The 20,077-nt window shown below is 47.7% G+C and overlaps 1 long non-coding RNA gene across 1 annotated transcript; it reads right to left on the reverse strand.

The window, feature by feature from the left end:
• Positions 1-246: 246 nt before the first annotated feature.
• LOC136400960 (uncharacterized) lies at positions 247-15,430 on the reverse strand. The gene is made up of 6 exons (XR_010750437.1): positions 15,366-15,430; positions 13,972-14,072; positions 11,118-11,162; positions 10,606-10,724; positions 9,201-9,299; positions 247-1,499 (listed from the first exon to the last, which is right to left on the reverse strand). It is a non-coding gene; the product is annotated as an uncharacterized lncRNA (long non-coding RNA).
• Between the last annotated feature and the right edge of the window lie 4,647 nt (positions 15,431-20,077).

The following is a 20,077-nucleotide window of genomic DNA, read 5'->3' on the forward strand; positions in this document are numbered from 1 at the left end:
CTGTGGTTCTGCTGATGTTTGTTCTGGGCCCTGGGTGTGCCTTGGAGCTGAACTAGCAAGAGAAATTGGTCTGCTTCTTCTGGGGCTCCTTTGCTGATGGAGTGAGTGCTCCAGGATTCATCCCAGGCTGCCTCGTCTTGTCCGAGTCCATCCCATCCAGTCCCATCCTGTCAAGTTCCATCCCCTCAAGTCTCATAAAGTCTCTCTCTTCTCTTCTTAGGTTTATCAACCAGTCATGTTTCCGGTGTGAAAATGGGGAGTACATCTCTGGCAACCTTTGGAGGGCCAAGGACTCCAATTTCTGGCTCCTCGAAGCTGGGGGGCAGACCTAGGCCTGTGGCGATCTCACCAGTGGGCACCTGCTTAGAAGTTGCAGCCATTTTCCTCGTCTTCCTCCTCTTCCTTCCCTGCCCCCTCCTACTTCTTTCAGAATTAAGTGTGCAGAAGGTTTACTAGGAAGTAATGTTGTGAAAGAAAAAAGGGAGACAGTAGGATTTGGCAAGGAGAGCCTTGAGGCCATGACGCAAACTGACAAGGTCTCTCCTGCCTCCTCCTCCTAAGGTCACAGGTCTCATGCACATGCGTGAACTAGCAGAGCAGGCTCACTGGTGCTGTCTGTCCGTGTCTGCCCAAGGTGGGGGCTGGGATGGGTCTAGAGCTGGGATGAGGGACTCTTGCCATAGAATTTGGCATTTTTCTGAGGCACTCCCTTAGATTTATTTATTTATTTTATCCAATTCCAACTTCAGCCAGAGAGAGAGAGAGAGAAAGAAAGAGAGAGAGAGAGAGAGAGAGAGAGAGCCAGCGTCCTTACTCATGGCATTCAAAGATCATACAATAAACATTATTGAACACCTACTATGTGCCAGGTACTATGCAGGAAGATGGGCTTACGCAAATGAACTTAGGTAGTTTCCAGGTTGAGGCAGAGATGAAGGAGAGACATTATACGGTTATTCACACTATATGTGGGAAATCTCATAGCTGATTTTACACAGTATTAAGGAAGGAGCCAGTAACTGCCGAGTCTGTGTGTTTCTCAGTAACTGCGTGTGTGTGTAATGTAAGTGTGTAAGTATATATTGGTGAAATGTGAGCATATGAGTATGTTAGTGATGGTGTGACTGAGTGTTGTGAGTGTGCAAGCATGTATATGATGCTGTGATGTAGGAGTATATGAGTGTGTGTGTGTGTGTGTGTGTGTGTGTGTCAGTGATACGTCGTGGGATTGGCCTGGGCACCCTTAGCAGTCTTTGCAAAAGGTGAAAGTACCCAGAGAAGGAATGGCATCTGCCATGCTGTGACCCAGTGCCTGGCCCAGTGCGGGCACACAGGACATGATCAATATACATTTTCTGAATGGACAGCCCCCTCACCCCCTGAAATAGAATCTGGTCTGTCGGCATTGGCTGTGGCTTTCGTTTCTTTTCAGGCTTTCTCCTCTTGGACAAAGAAAGAGAGTTTTTTTTTCTTCTTCTTCTTGGTGTCAGTAACTGAACCTAGAGGGTAAAAGAACAAATTCTTGAAATAGTTAAGAGCTAGTAACATCCTAGTCCTTTAAATGACCATAGCTCAAGTTAAAGAGTTGTGTTTAATTTGAATGTGTTTCTACAGACTTTTTATACTGTCTAAATTTTCATCAATTTTTTTTTTGAGTCATAAAGGAAGAGTTATTAGAAAAGGAATCTGGTTTTTGCTGTGCAAACTTGGGTTGTAGGGTGTAAAAGCTGCTTGGGTGCTGCCCTTTGGACCCTGGGGTGAGCTCAGACTGCTGGCCCCTGTCTGCCTGCCCCAACCTGCAGTTTCTCGTTCTGGCCTTTGCTGCTCCTGCCATCCAGCCCTTGGGCTTTGTGTCTCAGCCTCAATTATTTGTCTTGTTTCCCTTTGATTGACAGCTCATTTTAGAGTCACATTTCCAGACTGACCTCTGCCTTCTCCATCAGAGCACAACTCTGGGACTTCCTTCGGGCCTCATGCTCTGAAACCCCACTTTCCCAGTCTCACAGTGAACCTTGTTCCCTGTGGGCCACCAGCCAGGCACCCCTCACCAGCCTCCTAGGGTCATTAAGTCAGAATGAAACATGCTGATGTCTCTTTAAAAATCTAGCTTCTCCCTGTGGATTCTCCTATCTTCTTAGAAGCTTGCAATTATTCATCATTTATAAATTGAAGATAATCCCATTTCCTGATGACTGCTGGCAGACCAGTGTGGGGGGAGATGAGTTTCTTAAGAACTTTCATCCTCGTCTGCTATTTGTAGAGGAAGTAACTAAAATGCCTCTATTTCTCAGCTGTGAACTTCCAAGGTCTGGTTCTTTCCACATAGATTTCTGAGTATTAAATCCTTTAATAATGGCAATAGTCTCTATCAGATTTTTAACCCCAAAGGACAATTGTTCAAGGCAGGTTTCAAGCTACAAATTGCAGACAGCTGTCGGTCAAGGCCACCAGATTGTGGGCAGTGGTGATTATCTCCCAAAGATCATTTCTTTCCGTCTTTCCTTTGACCTAGGGGGAGGTTGGAATTGGAGCTAAAGTTAGGGCTGAGGGTGGTATAAGATTGATTGGAGTTGAAGCTGGTGGTTGAGTTGAGTTATTTGAGTTATTTTATTTAGTGTTGGTGTTGGTTAGATGAGGCCTGGACTGGGGTTCAGGCGGTTGTGTTGTTAGCAAAGAGGGTGAGGGTCAGGTGGGATTTGGGTCAGTATGTGGTTGCTGTTGGTGTCGGGACAAGGTCTGGGATAAGGGTTGAGCTCTTGGAAGCTCATTGGTGGGGACCCTTCACCTGAGGGTTGTTCCACACTAAAATTTTCACACTTATTTGGACCAAACCCTTGTTCCTGCTGTGCAATTATGGGCTAAAAAAACATAAAGACAGCCTGACCAGGCGGTGGTGCAGTGGATAGAGCGTCTGACTGGGATGCGGAGGACCGAGGTTCGAGACCCCGAGGTTGCCAGCTTGAGCGCGGGCTCATCTGGTTTGAGCAAAACTCACCAGCTTAGACCCAAGGTCACTGGCTTGAGCAAGGGGTCACTCAGTCTGCTGTGGCTTCATGGTCAAGGCACATATGAGAAAGCAATCAATGAACAACTAAAGAACTGCAACGAAGAATTGATGCTTCTCATCTCTCTCCGTTCGTGTCTGTCTGTCCCTATCTATCCCTCTCTCTGACTCTCTCTCTGTCTCTGTAAAAAAAAAAAGAAAAAAAAAAGAGAAAGACATACTATTTTCCCTCTGAGAGTGTTTGAGGGTGAGACACCACATGTGCACTCCGTGGCAGCCTCCGGGGAAGCCTAGTAAGAGTAAATAATGTTGGGGTTGATCTCCTTTGGTTCCCATGGGGGAAGGAGGGCAGGAAAAGGCAGTAAGCCAGGATGTCTGTCTCTCCTTCCACAGGGCTGAGTAGCTGTGACTCTCAGTGGAACTCAGTCTCAGGACCTGAGGCACAGAGTCAGCCAGGGGTGCCTGGGGCCACCTAGGGATAAAAACAAAGCCTACCTATTCTTATACTTGGTGTCTAGCTGACCAGTTTTCTGCCATTTCAAGCACTTTGAAGAAAACCTAGGAAGGCAATAAACTGATTCCATTTCTCTGCTCCCATAAGGAGATAGATGGGCAGCATTCTGGTGCCTTTCTGAGGTATTTCTGTGAAAGAGTACCCGGCAGACCCACATAAAGAACCCACGTGTCTCCAAGCCCATCGCCCAGCCACTGGCATTGTCATGGGTTTGAATGCTGTCCCTTTCATTTTTGCTCCTGTTCTTGCCAAGACCAACCTCAACCCCAACATGCCTCCGTGGCTTTGCTCATCAGCTTGGAGGGCCCCCTTCTCTCCATGAGGCTAGAGAGTCCCCTCATCTTCCAAGATCCAACCCTTGTGACCCTGAGTTACACTTGTTTATTTATGGATTAAATGCAGAATGTCTTTTTCACGCTGTTTCCCCAGAAACTTATACAAGGTCTGGAAGAAAATGAGCACAAAATCAATGTTTCTGTAAGAATGAGGAGCAGGAAAGACTGATGGATAATTCCAATTTTATGAAGACCTAGGCTATTTTATAGAGCACCCTCAACTCCTCCATACTTAATCTTTGTCCATTTTCAAATTGCTTTCTTCACTTGAATTGAATCCAATAAACCTAACAAGTAAACATGTCTAGTAGGAAGTCAGTGGGTGTGCAACACTCTTAGAGTATGGTACCACTACAGAGTTGGAAGTGTAAAATACCTACTCAAACACAGATATAGAGAGGGAATCATTTGTGTGTGTGTGTGTGTGTGTGTGTGTGTGTGTGTGTGTGTGTGTGTGTATGATAGAGACAGAGACAGAGAGAGGGCCAGATAGGGACAAACAGACAGGAAGGGAGAGAGATGAGAAGCATCAATTCTTTGTTGCAGCACCTTAGTTGTTCATTGATTGCTTTTTCATATGTGTCTTGACTGGGGGGCTACAGCAGAACAAGTGACCCCTTGCTCAAGACAGTGACCTTGGGCTCAATCTGGTGAGCCTTGCTCAGACCGATGAGCCTGTGCTCAAGCTGGCAACCTTTGGGTTTCGAACCTGGTCCTCTGCGTCCCAGTCTGACATTCTATCCACTGTGCCACTGCCTGGTTGGGCAAGAGAGGGAATCATTCTTATCTCCCCTAGCAGTGCCCTAGAATGCTGTCCTCACCCACATTCTCTCCATTTTCTCTCTTGCCTATGTCATCTGGTTATACAGCTTTAGCAGCCACTTCTCAGAGGATGATCTTGCATGGAAAATTGCTACTTGGGTTTTCTGGCCCAGGTCCTAGTCTTGCTTTTAGAACTGTCTACTGTATTGCTCCAGCTGGTGTTCTGCTAGGCTTTCAGTCTCCATGGAACCCATCATTTTCTCTCCTCTCTTGCATTTTCATCTTGTTAGTGCCTTATAATTTAACTCAGGGGGAGTACCACCTTTGTATCTTTTCTGTTCCTCACTCCTTTTAGTTCACTCAACAAACATGATTGTATATTTATTATGTGCCTGGCATCATGCTAGGCTCTGGAAATGCACTGGTGAACAAGATAGACAGTGTCCCTAGTCTTAGGGAGCATGTGTCCTCATCATAGTCTGTTGATGTCAATTCTACTGTGTCTCATCCTTCGCCTTGTCACTGCCATTTTCTTGTTGACTTGTAGGGGTTCTTCATATATTCTGGTTCTGAGTTCATTGTAATATTGCAAATATCTTCTCCCAATCTGTTGATTGACTTTTCTTTCTTTTTTTTTTTTAAATGTATTTTTCTGAAGTGAGAAGCGGGGATGGGGGTGGGGGTGGCGGTCAGACAGACAGACTCCACATGTGCCCAGGATCCACCCGGCATGCCCATCAGGGGGCATTACTAGGCCCCTTTGGGGCATTGCTCTGCTGCAATCAGAGCCATTCTAGCACCTGAGGCAGAGGCCATGGAGCCATCCTCAGTGCCCCGGCCAACTTTGCTCCATTGGAGGGGAAGAGAGAGATAAAGAGTAAGAAGAGGGGGAAGGGTGGAGAAGCAGATGGACAATTCTCCTGTGTTCCCTGGCCAGGAATCGAACCCAAGACTTCCATACACCGGGCCGATGTTCTACCGCTGAGCCAATCAGCCAAGGCCTGATTGACTTTTCATTTTTTTCCCTCTTCTTTTCCAAGTGAGAGGAGGGGAGGTAGAGAGATAGATTCCAGCATACGCCCCAACAAGGATCAACCTGGCAACCTTATCTGGGCCAATGCTCTGCCAATATGGGGCCATGTTCACAACTGAACTATATTTAGTGCCTGAGGTGGACGCTCCATGGAACCATCCTTAGCACCCAGGACCAATGTGCTCAGACCAATTGAACCGTGGCTGTGGGAGGGGTAGAGAGAGATAGGGAATCAAACCTGGGATATCCACATGCTGGGCTGATGCTGTACCACTGAGCCAACTGGCCAGGGCCTTTTTATTCTTTTAATGACCAGATGTTTACAATGCTAATTAAAGTTCAATTTATAAATCTAGTCTTACGTGGATAGCGCTTTTTAAAATTATTGTGTTCTTTTAAAAAATTCTTTCTCTTACCCCAATCACTTCAGTATTTTTATTTAAATACTGACTTTTGGGTTTACTGAACTTGATTTTGTAATCAAGAGAGAAATCTATGTAGTTTACAGCTCCTGTAAGTGCAGATGGCTTTTATGCACATTAAATTTCTCAACCTTATTTATAATGAGTGAAATGCATGTTATCACCACAATGGAATGTTATTTTTCTCATCTAAAATTAATGTGGATCAAAATGTTTTATAACATACTGTGTTATCCTAAGATGTGAGGCACTCTCATACGTAGTTGGTGTCTGTGTAAATAAGTACAACCTCTATAAGAAGCAGTTGAGTTATAGACATGGCCACAAAAGCACACACATACATGCCCTTTGCTTTGCCTGGCACTTCTAGGAACATATCCTATTCATACTCATAATTGTGCACAATGAAGTTTTTTTACACGGGTATTTTCTGCAACATTATTTGTAATAGGAAAATATGGACAATTATCTAAATACCCATCAATAGCCATACAATATGAAACCAGGAAAAAGGAGATAGTTCTATATGTACAAATATTGAGTGACAACCACATTAAGTGTAAAAAGGACATTGTAGAACAACATGTTTAGTTTCTTACCAAATGTATAAATATAAAAACGAATAATATATATATCCATGCATATCTATCTATATGTGTGTATACCTATACCAATATATGCTAGTATTCAAATATACTTACTGAAGGAAACAAGACATTCAGCTACAACGGTGGCCATTGGGGGTGTTGAATCCATTATACCTGTTCTATGTGGTTGCCCTGTATATACCATGGGAATTTATTCCCTTTTTTTAAAAGAGCTCCCCAGGTGATTTGGTTAAATATCACATAGCTCAGGTGAGGAGACTGGGCCCAGAGAGTTTGGGCTCAGGCATTGCTCAGACCTCCTTCCTGAGAGTCAACCATCCCCTCTCTCCTTTGCTTTCCTGCCCTCGCTTGGCCATTGGCTCTCAGAACCAGTTTGTCCTGCACAATTCTTGCCTTCTGCCTGGGAACCTGCCACAAGCCAGGCGTCAGGCACCCCCTCTGAGGCTCTGAGTGGGAGGGAGAAGCATCACGTGCTGACCACCATCCCCTCCCGCCCTCCCCGAGGGTGATCTATGGCTTGTCAGAGGTGTGGGGTCTCACCACTTGCTGAATAGAAAGCTTCTTTGTTCTTGGGAGTGAAAATAACCTCAGATAAATGCTGGGGCTGGAAGAGCTCAGGAATGTTGGGCTCTGGCTGCCCTAGGGTTCCTCCCTGTAGCAGAAGGTCTGAGGTTGGGGGAGACGAACAGATTTCCAAGAGAAGCTTGTGGCCATGAGTCCTCCGGGGATTTTGAGCTGTTGTGATCCCTGGAAAGTAGCCATGGGCTCTTCTCAAATGCAACCCAACTCCCGACACCTGCTTGAAACCTACTTCCGTGGTCAGTAACCTTCTGTCAACCCATGAAAACTTCCTATTTCTCGTCACTTATTGGTTATGACATGCCCAACCTCCTCATAACCTCCTCTTATTCTTCCTCACCTGGAGGCTGTCTTCGGCACCCCTACAAAAACTCTGTTTTGTCTTCCCATCCCCCTCTCTTCCTACTTGCATTGTGGAGCCTGCATTTAATTTCTCTAGCTGTTGAGGAGAAGGGGCGCGACCCAGCTGTGCACCTGGCGGCTGTAAACCCCATAAAGTTCAGGGTATGACTCTTCCATGGACCATAACCTCCTCCCTTCCCTAATCCAGCTCAGGAAGGACTGAGTTGAAGGATGCAGGAGCTGCCAGGAGAGGAGAAAGGGGAGGGAGAGGGTTATTAGTACGTAGTTTCAAAATAAAGCCACAGACAAGGTCGGAGGCTGTTTTTTTCACCCTCTTTCCTAAGGTTTAACTCAGAAACTTTGGGAGGTGGTCTAAGACCTTCCACGAGCCCCAGAGGGACAGAAACCCACAAGGGACAAGCAAGGGTCAGAATAGCATCAGGGTCCTCCAGGAAAGCCAGGGGCTGTAGTCCTCCTACTTAAACCCCAGTTCTGGCTTAGAAAGGAGGAACTTACAGGCCTAAAGTTAGAAACACAGAAAGGACTTAACAGAAGTCTTCACAGGCCTCAACCCAGTCCCTCCTCCTTCTCCTACTCCTTCTTTTTCTTTTTTTTTTAGAGGATTAATTTTTTGTTTATATATATATATATATATATATATATATATATATATATATATATATATATATATATATATATTTTATTTTTCTGAAGCTGGAAACAGACAGACTCCCGCATGCGCCTGACCGGGATCCACCCAGCACGCCCACCAAGGGCGGTGCTCTGCCCACCAGGGGGCGATGCTCTGCCCCTCCGGGGCGTCGCTCTGTTGTGACCAGAGCCACTCTAGCACCTGGAGCAGAGGCCAAGGAGCCATCCCCAGCGCCCAGGCCATCTTTGCTCCAATGGAGCCTCGGCTGCAGGAGGGGAAGAGAGACAGAGAGGAAGGAGAGGGGGAGGGGTGGAGAAGCAGATGGGCGCTTCTCCTGTGTGCCCTGGCCGGGAATCAAACCCGGGACCCCTGCACACCAGGCCGACGCTCTACCACTGAGCCAACCGGCCAGGGCCTAGGATTCATTTTTTAAGATTTTTTAAATTTATTAATCTTACAGAGGTTGGGAGTAGTGAGAAGTATCACCTCATAGTTGCCCCACTTTAGTTGTTCATTGTTTGTTTGTTGCTTGTATGTGCCTTCACTGGGCGAGCCCAGGGTTTTGAACCAGTGACCTCAGTCTCAGTGTTCTAGGTTGATGCTCTATCCACTGTGCCACCACTGGCCAGGCCCAGTCCCTCATTCTTTTTTTAAATTTTTTATTATTTTTATTTTTTATTTATTTATTTTTTTACAGAGACAGTCAGAGAAAGGGATAGATATAGGGACAGACAGACAGGAACGGAGAGAGATGAGAAGCATCAATAATTAGTTTTTCATTGCAACATCTTAGTTGTTCATTGATTGCTTTCTCATATGTGCCTTGACTGGGGGGCTACAGCAGACCAAGTAACCCCTTGTTTGAGCCAGCGACCTTGGGTCCAAGCTGGTGAACTTTGCTCAAACCAGATGAGCCCGCGCTCAAGCTGGCAACCTCGGGGTCTCAAACCTGGGTCCTCTGCATCCCAGTTCGATGCTCCATCCACTGCGTCGCTGCCTGGTCAGGCCCAGTCCTCCTTCTTGATGGCATGGTTTGTCTGGGTGAGGCCTGATGGGAAGGGGTGGAAGAGGGTCACAAGGAGGGGGGGAATGAAGGGGCCAATAGTCCATAATCCATCCAACCCTTCTATTTCTTGGGTGAGAAAATAGGGGCACAGAGACATCCAGGGCCACATGGCCAACATGGGGAGGACAGAGCCCTTCCTGGTGTCTGTGCTTCTGTTCTTGTGGGCACCTTGCTGGGACCTAATGGAGTGGGATGCTTGAGGAAGAAGCTTTGGAACTTCCTGCACATAAGGACAAGCAGTCCAAGGTGACAAGGAGAGCTCTCCAAGCCTCCCACCTGCCTCTCCACAGTGGGGCTGGTGCTTCAGTTCTAGGGGATTTCCCAAGCCCCTGCAAGGCATGGACACCTCAAGGCAGAAAGTGCCTAGTTGATCCTCTGTCCACAACTGCCACCCCAATACTTTATCAGCTTCGCTTCTCTTTGGCCCTAGTCTGGACTGCATAAGGTTTAAGATGAATCGTGGTTCCGGGTGTGTGTAGAAGAATGGAAGGGAAGAAGGAGTAGAGATGAGAATGACCATGTATTGAATCCCACATGCCAAACCCTGGAACAGGGGTCCCCAAACTTTTTACACAGGGGGCCAGTTCACTGTCCCTCAGACCATTGGAGGGCCGGACTATAAAAAAAACTATAAACAAGTTCCTATGCACACTGCACATATCTTATTTTAAAGTAAAAAAACAAAACTGGAACAAATATAACATTTAAAATAAAGAACAAGTAAATTTAAATCAACAAACTGACCAGTATTTCAATGGGAACTATGCTCCTCTCACTGACCACCAACGAAAGAGGTGCCCCTTCCGGAAGTGCAGTGGGGGCCGGATAAGTGGCCTCAGGGGGCCGCATGTGGCCCGCGGGCCGTAGTTTGGGGACCCCTGCCCTGGAGTAAGCACTTATCCAATCTTATTTAAGGCTCATGACAGCATTTCGAGTAGATATTGCTGCCATTTTACTGAGTCTTCATGAGGTCCAGCAACTGGCCTGAGGTCGCATGGATGAGAGAAGACTGTGGATGGGAGACTGTGAATCCAGCTGTGTCTGGCTGTGAACATATGGTGCCTTGTCATCATAAGCAGGTTGCCCTAGTGTGAGCTAGATGCTGCCTGGCTCAGTGCACAGACTGGGATGTCAACGAGAGCTTCAGGCCTGAGGAAACCTCTGGGTAGGGTATCGGGAAAGTGCCTGGTTATGTGGGTGGAACTTTAACAAGCCAATCAAAACATTCCTAGAGGCATCAGTCAAAGTCCCCAGAGACTCTGGAGGGTCGGGCTGCCCTAACACTGACCTCTGCAACCTCCTTTCACCTGCTCCCGGGCAGGGATTTCTCATGGCTCCTTGCTGATTCTTGATGCCCCCGGCCCTGGACTGGTGAAGGGATGGCTTTGTGCTCAGTTGCTCAATAATCTGTGAAAACATCAATGCATTTCCAGCCCTTGCCCTGGATTCAACCAAGACTCACCAGCAAGGGTTTGAATCACATCCGTGTGATTTGTCCATGCTGGGCAGAGGCATGGGGGTAGGCTAGGAGCTTCAAGTTAAACTTTTCTAGACTAATAACTGTTCCTCTCATTACAACGCCCTGCCCTTGCCTTCCCCTGCTGGTCCCCCAGGACTTGCCTACAACACCCTCCCTGGCTTTCCTCTCTCTTTCACTCAGGCTGACATCACACTCACATTTTCCAAAAATTCCCCAAATTACCCACAGTCTTCTTAGCTCCTGCAGTTGTCTGGAATTACACATCCTAGACGCTGCCCCCTGTCATTCCCTCCCCTCCTCCCCACTGAGCATCTACTCACCAGCTCCTGCTCCTGGCTGGCCTGGGTCCCCCAGCTCAGCTTGACCTGGCAGTGACAAGGCAAGGTGGGGGCTGGGCCACTCGGGAGCTCTTCCCCGCACCAGGCCCCGGGGAAGGGGGAAAGGGACTGCTGGAAAGGAGTTTGGCGGTGGCTGCACATGTGTCTGTGTGTGTGTGTGTGTGGGGGGGGGTGTTCGGAAAGACCCTAGGATATGGGGAGGGCCTGGGCCTTTCTGAAGCCCTGATGGACAGGATTGGAAGGCACATTGCTCAGTGGGAAAAGCCCAGGGTTTGGAGTCAGCAGACCTAAGTTTAAGTTCTGGTTCTGCCACCCACGGGCCCATGCTCTCACACAGGTCAGGCAGCCTCCTTACCTCAGTGTTCACCGCTGTAAATTGGGACTTTGTGTATTTTCCAAAAGAGGCTGAGGCAGGATTTCCATTCTCATATGCTCTTCCAGAACCTTGCCACTTTCCATTAAGAGGCAGAGTCTGTGTCCCCTCCCTTTGAACCTGGACAGGTCTCTGTGACCGCCACAACAAATTTAATGTGTTAGAAGTGACACTGTGGACTTTCTAGACTAGATCATAAAAGGCATATATATGATGCCCAATGGCTGTCTCTCTCTCTCTTTCTCCCCCCCCCCCCTCTCCGCATTGGAATTCAGCCACTATGCTGAGAGGAGGCCCAGCCACATGGATAGGGCATGTGTAAGGTGCTGGCTGGAAGTCCTAGCTGAGGTCTCAGAGGACCGTCAGCATCCACAGCCTGACATAAGAGTGAGAACTCTCAGATGATTCTGACCCTCTCTGTCTTCAAGCTGCCTCAGCTGGTGCTGAGTGCAGCCGAGGTGAAGGGTGACCCTGCTGAGCCCTGTCCAAACTGCAGATTTGTGAGCAAGAGAAATGTATTGTTTTAAGTCACTAAGTTTTGGGGTGGTTTGTTGCATAGCACTAGATGTCTGCAACAGCATCAGAATAGTAATATTTGCCTTATTTATGAGGGTTAAATGAAGAGATTCCCTGAGGCAGTTCCTTATGGAGCCTGTATAAATAGAATACATTGTCATCACCACTGCTATCAAAGAACTTCAATGTGTGTGTTCAAGACATCATATGTATGTCTATAATATAGCAAGAGCTGGTTGTTAGATGGTTCTGCAAGTCACTTCGCTTAATCCTTACAATTTATCCATGCACCATAACCTCCTTCCTTCTCTAATCCAGCTCAGGCAGGACTGAATTGCTGTTGTAAGGATTAAAATAGGTGCCTTGGCTGGATAGCTTGGTTGGTAGAGCATCATCCTGATACATAAAGGTTGCAAGTTTGATGCCCAGTCAGAGCACATATAGAAACACATCAATGTTTCTCTCTCTCTCTCTCTAAAAGTCAATAAATAATTTTTAAAAATAATTCCTTTTTAAAAAAATGTGGGTATTATTATTTTCACCAATTTGGATATGGGAAAACAAAGACACAGCTAGTTTAAATTCCAGTGGAACTGGAATTTGAATCCTGATCTGGCTAACTACAAAGTTTTATTCCTCATCCTCTAGGAGCTCAAGCTGGGGCCATCACCTAAAGAAAATGGGGACACTAGGATATTTCTCTTTTTTTTTTTTTAATAAATTTTTATTAATGGTAATGGGATGACATTAATAAATCAGGGTACATATATTCAAAGAAAACATGTCTAGGTTATTTTGTCATTAAATTATGTTGCATACCCCTCGCCCAAAGTCAGATTGTCCTCCGCCACCCTCTATCTAGTTCTCTGTGCCCCTCCCCCTCCCCCTAACTCTCTCCCTCCCTCCCTCCCATGTCCTCCCTCCCCCCACCCCTGGTAACCACCACACTCTTGTCCATGACACTAGGATATTTCAACAGGTCCTGACTTGGGAATATCTTCTGCTTGCTTTATTTTTATTTTTATTTCAAGAAACATGTTGAACACCTGTAATAAGACAGTGTGTTAGGTACACCCCAAATCCACAAGACCATGGCCCTTTATTTGGGGAGCTTGCTGTCTCTGAGGGAATCAGATACTTCCTTGTAATGTATCCTTGGGCAAGTTACTCACCACCTCTCAGGCTCAGTTTTGTCAATTGTAAAATGGGAATGATTATAGAACCCATCTCATAAGGTTATTGTGAGAATGATACAATATGTAATTTGACTTAAGGCATCCTGTACATAGAAAATACTCAATAAATATTAGTTATTATATATATACAAAGAAGAGTTTACAGTGTAAAGTGATAGATGCCAAAATAGAGGGGGTCATAAATTGTTATGGGAAGAGAGACGAGGGAGTATTTAGTGCCTTCTGGGGTGGGGGTTGGTGGTGATGGCAGAGAGGAGCTGACTTTTATCCTGGGACTTCAAAAGCCAGTAGAAGTAGCAGGTCTTCTATGGAAGGACAGCGTTTGGAATGTCTGGGGAACAGAGCAGCCCCAGGTGGTAGGAGCCCAGGGTCCCCAGGGAGAAGTTGAGGCAGACTGGGAGGGGCCTCTGTTATCAGGCTGTTGTGGAGTGCTGGCCACGCTGTCTCCACTCAGGAAAGAGTCTCCCCATGCAGGCTTAGAGGTGAGGCTTTAAGGTGTACATGCCCAGGAGGAGGACCCCAGGCTCACAGGTGCAAAAGTTTTGAAGGTGGAAAGAGTTAGGGAGAAGTTGGTATTTCAAAGAGATGCTTTCGTCCCTCCCAAAAATTTGCTCAGGGTGAGCAGCTGAATCTCCTACTGAAGCTTAGCTAAACCAGATCAGCAGAATCTGTTCTTGCCAGCAAACCACCAAGGCCCCTTGCCCAGAAATGTCTCAGAAATGTCATTGCAATTCAGTGAATGGCTACTTACCACAGGAGGCCTAAGGCCTGAGGGTCAACAAGGGGCTTCCTAGCTGGTACATCTGGCCCCAGGGAGAAGCCTCCATAGGAGCTGTGGGCAGGCTCTGGGCTCTGTGTGTACAGAGAACAGCTGCTTTGGTTTAAATATTAATAATGCAAAATGAAATATGTGGGGTGCCCAGTGCACCAGAGCCCAGCCAGTGTGTGCTGCATCTAATGTCCTCCGCACTCGGGTTTGGAAAAATGTGGTCAGTGAATTTAATATACTTTTTGGCAAAGAGAAAACGACAGTTAACTTCTCTCTGGAGCCTCACTAAAGTGGCTTTTCTCCCTGGAAAGCAGGGGAGGGAGAGTGGTTTCTCCCAGTATGCCAGCGGGCCTGCTGCCTGAATTCTGTCAGAGCCCCTCTGCTCTACCCACCTGGACACTCGCAGGGGATTCTGGGGCTACAGAGCATCCCATAGAGAGGTAGCCAGTCCTGTTCAAAATCCAGTGGGGCCTGGGTGGGGCTGAACCCTAGTTCCTGCTGGTGAGGGCCCCTCCCACCAAGATGGTCTCTCCCCATTTCATGCCCCCTTCTGGGATCACTCCCCCCACCCCTAACCGACCACTGTCCATCAGAGGGGCTCACCATGAGAATGTCAGTGCCACAGGGCTCTCACAGGGCCCCTGAGGTTGACAACTGATACAAGGTCTCTGAGGGCCAGTGCTTTGCTTCCCTCAATCCCACTGCATTTTTAAGTCCTGAGGAGATTTTGACAAGGCCAACATTAAGAAGGGTTTTCCCCTCCACTGCCTCCCCGTTACCAGCTATCACCGCAGCCTCTGTGGGCCCGTTCCCCTTCTCCGACATCTCAGATCTCGGCTTCTCGCTTGCCAAATGCCACAGCTTTCAATTGGCCTCTTGAAAAGTTAATAAATGCTTGGTGACATCACAGCCCCAGAGCTGGGGAGCAAGAAAAGATTCAGAGGCCAATATTTCTGAGGAGAGAAGTCAGAGGCTCTGGGTTTGCCCAACAAAAGCGCCCTGTGCAAGCGTGGTCACAGGAATGGCCAATGGCACCTCAGGACTGTAACAAAGTTGGCCCGGTTCTCCCCAAAGTCTATCTCTGACTGTATACAACTTGATAATGTTCCCAGTTAGAGGCCTGAGCAAATCATCAAGCAGCGAGAGCCAGGCAGTGGCCGCTCCAGGGGCCCTCCCAGGCTGCTGGGGGGAACAGTCACCCCAGGGCCCCTGGAGGGGTAAGGTGTGGGCTCCAGGCAAGAGGAAAGTTGCCCTGCCTGGGAGAGGGTGGGAGCTGCAGTCACCCCAGCTCTGGGACTCCAGCTGTGCCCCAGGCTCCGGCTCCCCCCCACCCCCCTTGGTGTCCGGCCCTTGGGGAAGCTGAGAGAAAGTCTTGCCTGTTCTGGATGCCGCAGGCAGGATAGGCCACAGCAATCTCCTTCATGTGTCCCTGCTGGCTGTAAGCGCTGTGTTTGGTTTGGCAAAACGGCTATTTAAATAGCAGTGAAATGTGTCACTGGAAAAAAATTAGCTCATGTTTCCTTTGCCATTTCTTCATGATTTCCATTAAAAGTATAACCACGGGTAATAAATTAACAAGATCTGTAAAAGCGACCATAGGAAACCATGGATCCAGAATTCCTATAAACTTCTAACCCATGATGCTAAAAAGCAAAGCTACTTGGGGGTGTGTGTGTGTGGGGGGGGAGGTTGGATCACCCATACTTCAGTTTTCTTTGTGTCTGATTCCTACTCCTCTCCACCCCAAAATGTGAAAGGAAGCCCTTTACTTCTTTCAAGGGTTGTTGTGGATATGGGGGGGGGGGTCCTCTGTTTGGAAAACCCAGAGCCTTGGGGCATTGCTTGGCTCATCCTGTTTCATAAAGAAAAGCAAGAAAAACAACTAAAAAGTTACCTCCCTAACAAAGTATAATCTCCTTTCCCCAAATTGTACCTTACCTGGTCCTAACCACAGTTCAGTTGTTGAATTCTCAACACCTTGTGGAAATCAGACCCTTTTCCATGAGTACTGGATTGCCGATTCAAGTACGTCAGTTTCACAGCTAGCGACACTGAGGTTAAAGAAAAATATTGGCTTTTAGCACAAAATCTAGTAATCAGTGTTTGGATGGGAGCAGCAACCTTCAAATTGCTGCTGCCACCTCCCCCCCCCCCCCATGCTTGTTAGTTTGCACTGGGCTGGGGGTGGGGTGGGGGGAGGATCACTGTGGGCCCTGAAAGTCTCTCTGGAGATTGTTGGGTAAAAAGCTGCTCCCAAGGAAGACAGCTCTGAGGAATGAATTTGGTTTGACACACAAGGGTTATGAGGGTGCCAAGGATGGGAGAGTGGGGGGCAGGCTGAGGGAGTGTGAGCCGTGTTACACACAGAGCTGGGGGACTTGGGGCAGAGGACTGAAGGCGTGTGTTTAGTGTTACACACAGGGACTAAGGGAGTGAGGGAGAGGGCAGGGAGAGTGTGTCAGTGTTACCCAGGGCCAGAGGAGTGGGGTAGAGGACTGGGGGAATGTTTTTAGTGTCACATACCTGGCTGATGAATGGAGAAGACTGGAGGCGTTTGAATGTTACACAGGGGGCTGGATGAGCCAGGGAATTGTTGGGAGATTGTGTTCAGTGTCACACCCAAAACTACAGGAGTCTGGGAGAGGATTGAAGGCATGTGTTCAGTATAACTCACAGGGTTGGTAGAATGGAGGACAGAGTCAGGTTAGAGAGAATGGGAGGAGCGAGGAGAAGGCAGGTGGGAACCAATTCATCTCCTTTAGCCTCTGGTCCTCTGACATCCTGTCCTTTCTCAATTTTCCCTTTTATAAGTATCTCAACCCCCTCCCTCTTTATTTGTCATATGTGACTGCCTACATATGACTCAGTCTCTCGTTAGATAGAAGATGGGGTGAAAAGGGGGAATTTTGTGCCATTTTCTAAGCCCTCAGTCACTCAAGCCCCAGGACATCCTCTGTCCCTAGAGCCTAATTCCTTTTGCATATTAGCCCTGGGGGTAAGAAGGAGGCCATTTCTTTTTTTTTTTTTAAATTTTTTTTTTTACAGAGACAGAGAGTGAGTCAGAGAGAGGGATAGACAGGGACAGACAGACAGGAATGAGAGAGATGAGAAGCATCAATCATTAGTTTTTCATTGCGCATTGCGACACCTTAGTTGTTCATTGATTGCTTTCTCATATGTGCCTTGACCACGGGCCTTCGGCAGACTGAGTAACCCCTTGCTGGAGCCAGCGACCTTGGGTTCAAGCTGGTGGGCTTTTGCTCGAACCAGATGAGCCCGCGCTCAAGCTGGCAACCTCGGGGTCTCGAACCCGGATCTTCCGCATCCCAGTCCGACGCTCTATCCACTGCGCCACCGCCTGGTCAGGCCATTTCTTATTTTTTCAGGACAGTCCCTTTTCCTGGAAGGCAGCGAGCGGTATACAGTGAGGGGGCTCAGAAAACCCTTTGTCATAATGGAATTAAGGAGGGATTTATGATCAACGTTTCCTCACTGATTTGCATTAGGACCTTGTTTTGTTTTTGTTTGGTGGAAGGCAGCAGAATTATGCTCCATAAACTGATTTTTGTCTTTGTCAATAATTTATTTAACACAGATTTACTGTGGGAATTATAATAATTCCACAAGCCAATAGCATACAAGATAGTTTCTCTTCATAAGCAAAATAAAAATATGATATCCTCCAAACAAATGACAGATTAATTGTACTAGTATTCCAGGCAAAAGAAGATAAAGGAATAAAGTCCAAATTTAGTGTGAGGTCTACCTTTTAACTCATGGGAGAGAGGGTGACCAACCCAGAGCTTATTTCCAGTTGCCAGAGCAAAAGTAAAAGTCCCTGTTGCTAGAGCATGTTGCTAGAGAACAAAGATGTTGGTGTTGGAAGACAGGTTGTCTTCCTTCTGGGGCTGTTCTGAGGCTTTTCAGCCACTGGTTATAAGAAAGTAGCCCTTACCGTGGTGGGAGCTAATGCCCCACGGGTCTTTGGAGTAGGTTAGGGAAGAGTTGTCTCACCCTCAAACAGAAACTTTCAGATAATCCTCACAAACTCTCAGTATTTATAGTCTAAATGTCCCCTTGCCATAGTTGCTTCTCTGCATGCTCTTAACCATAAGCTCCAGCGGGGCCTCTTAGCTGCTAGGTGGCTGAGTGCTTTATCAAGGAAAATGGATGAGATGATGATATCCTGAAACAGCTTACTTCATTCTTATATCAAAAGAACTTTACTTCTATAAACAATATTTTTGGTCTTTGTCATAAACAAGTGAATTTAAAAAACTTCACTTAAGTCATAAACTAATGGATTTGAAATCATACTTAACCAATACACCACAGACCTCTCTCCTCCACTTCCTCCTCCTGCCCCCCAGTTCCCAAAACTTTTATTCTGTCTGCACAGACAACACCGTCCATTGCTAGCACCTTCTTTCTAGGAGTGTGCGTCTTTCTTTGCTCATTCCTCTCTGTGAGGCCCCGGTGACCAGCTCCGTGATAAGGGGAGTGTGGTATGTAGCACTCCTCCACCCCTTCTGGGGGCCCGGACTATAGAGAGAGCTCTTCTCTTATAGCCGGAGGCCGAGGGCTTTGCCAAGGCACCTGCTATGATGAAGAAGAAACATCTGCTTGTTTTGTTTACATCTCATCCAGATGTTTGGGTGCCATGTAGATGCAGTCTGTGGACATCTGAATGTTGTGGCTGGAAAGTGAGCCGGGAGGCCAAGAGGGAAGGCCTCCAAACAGAGAAGGCACGGGGCTGAGAGGCAGACGTTGCTTGGGGATGGGAAGGAGACATGGAACTAGGGGTGGATCACAGCCGTGGCAACAACACGAACAAGATTATTCATCCAGATTGGATCTGTTTACAAAGCCACAGAGTGTAGGGAAACACTTGCCAAATTGTGATTTTTTTTTTTTTTTTGTATTTTTCTGAAGCTGGAAACGGGGAGAGACAGTCAGACAGACTCCCGCATGCGCCCGACAGGGATCCACCCGGCACGCCCACCAGGGGGCGATGCTCTGCCCACCAGGGGGCGATGCTCTGCCCCTCCGGGGCGTGCTTGGCTGCGACCAGAGCCACTCTAGCGCCTGGGGCAGAGGCCAAGGAGCCATCCCCAGCGCCCGGGCCATCTTTGCTCCAATGGAGCCTTGGCTGCGGGAGGGGAAGAGAGAGACAGAGAGGAAGGGGGGGGGGTGGAGAAGCAAATGGGCGCTTCTCCTATGTGCCCTGGCCGGGAATCGAACCTGGGTCCCCCGCACGCCAGGCCGACGCTCTACCGCTGAGCCAACCGGCCAGGGCCCCAAATTGTGATTTTTAAAAATTGTCCTTTATAGTGCTTCACCTCACCTACCAGATGTTGAGCAAGGGCCTACTGTGTGCTCCGCAGACCCCTCCCAGTCGGCCTGCTGCATGAGGCCTTCCAAGCTCCCTGCACACCCGCGTCCTTGGCTGTAACACAAAGGAAAGCAGTGATCCTGAAGCTCCAGCCGAGAGGGCCAATTAACAATGCTGGGCAGTGAGCATAAATCACCATGCTCCCCCTTTTCCTGGGCTCAGGGCTGGAAAATATCAAAACTGTGCAAATACTTGGGATGTTTCTCTTTATTAGTGATAAAATATTGGACGTCAGCGTGCGCCGTTTCATGCACTGCCTCCGACAGTTGGAGCAGTAATTGTGATGAATAGGGGTCTAGGGGCAGGGCTGCAGGCGTTTAAGAAGGCTCTGTGGATTGAAATTATTAGGATTGATTAAAGGTCAAATACTTTATAAATTTATCAGGGCTGAATACATTCTTCCGAGGTGGGAGCTCCCCTTTCAGCTTGTTGAAAAAAGAGCTCAGTATGGTCCAGTGCCCACCCTGCTCCTCCCCTCAGACTCTGCCACATTTAGCCTGCAAAGCTGATGAAACCAGCAGACATTTTCCTGTAATTTGTGCCCTTTTGCTTCTGCTGCCAGGAGACAGTTCAGTACAAACATCTGTGGGCAGGAGTCTGTCCATTTCTCTCCGGAGAGAGAGGAGAAACTTTGCTCGGATGGAAGGATTAAACGGGCTGGTTGGAAGCTGGTCTTGGTTCTGACATCAGCCAATC

Source organism: Saccopteryx leptura, chromosome 3 (genome assembly GCF_036850995.1).
Source record: "Saccopteryx leptura isolate mSacLep1 chromosome 3, mSacLep1_pri_phased_curated, whole genome shotgun sequence".
Lineage (NCBI taxonomy): Eukaryota > Metazoa > Chordata > Mammalia > Chiroptera > Emballonuridae > Saccopteryx > Saccopteryx leptura.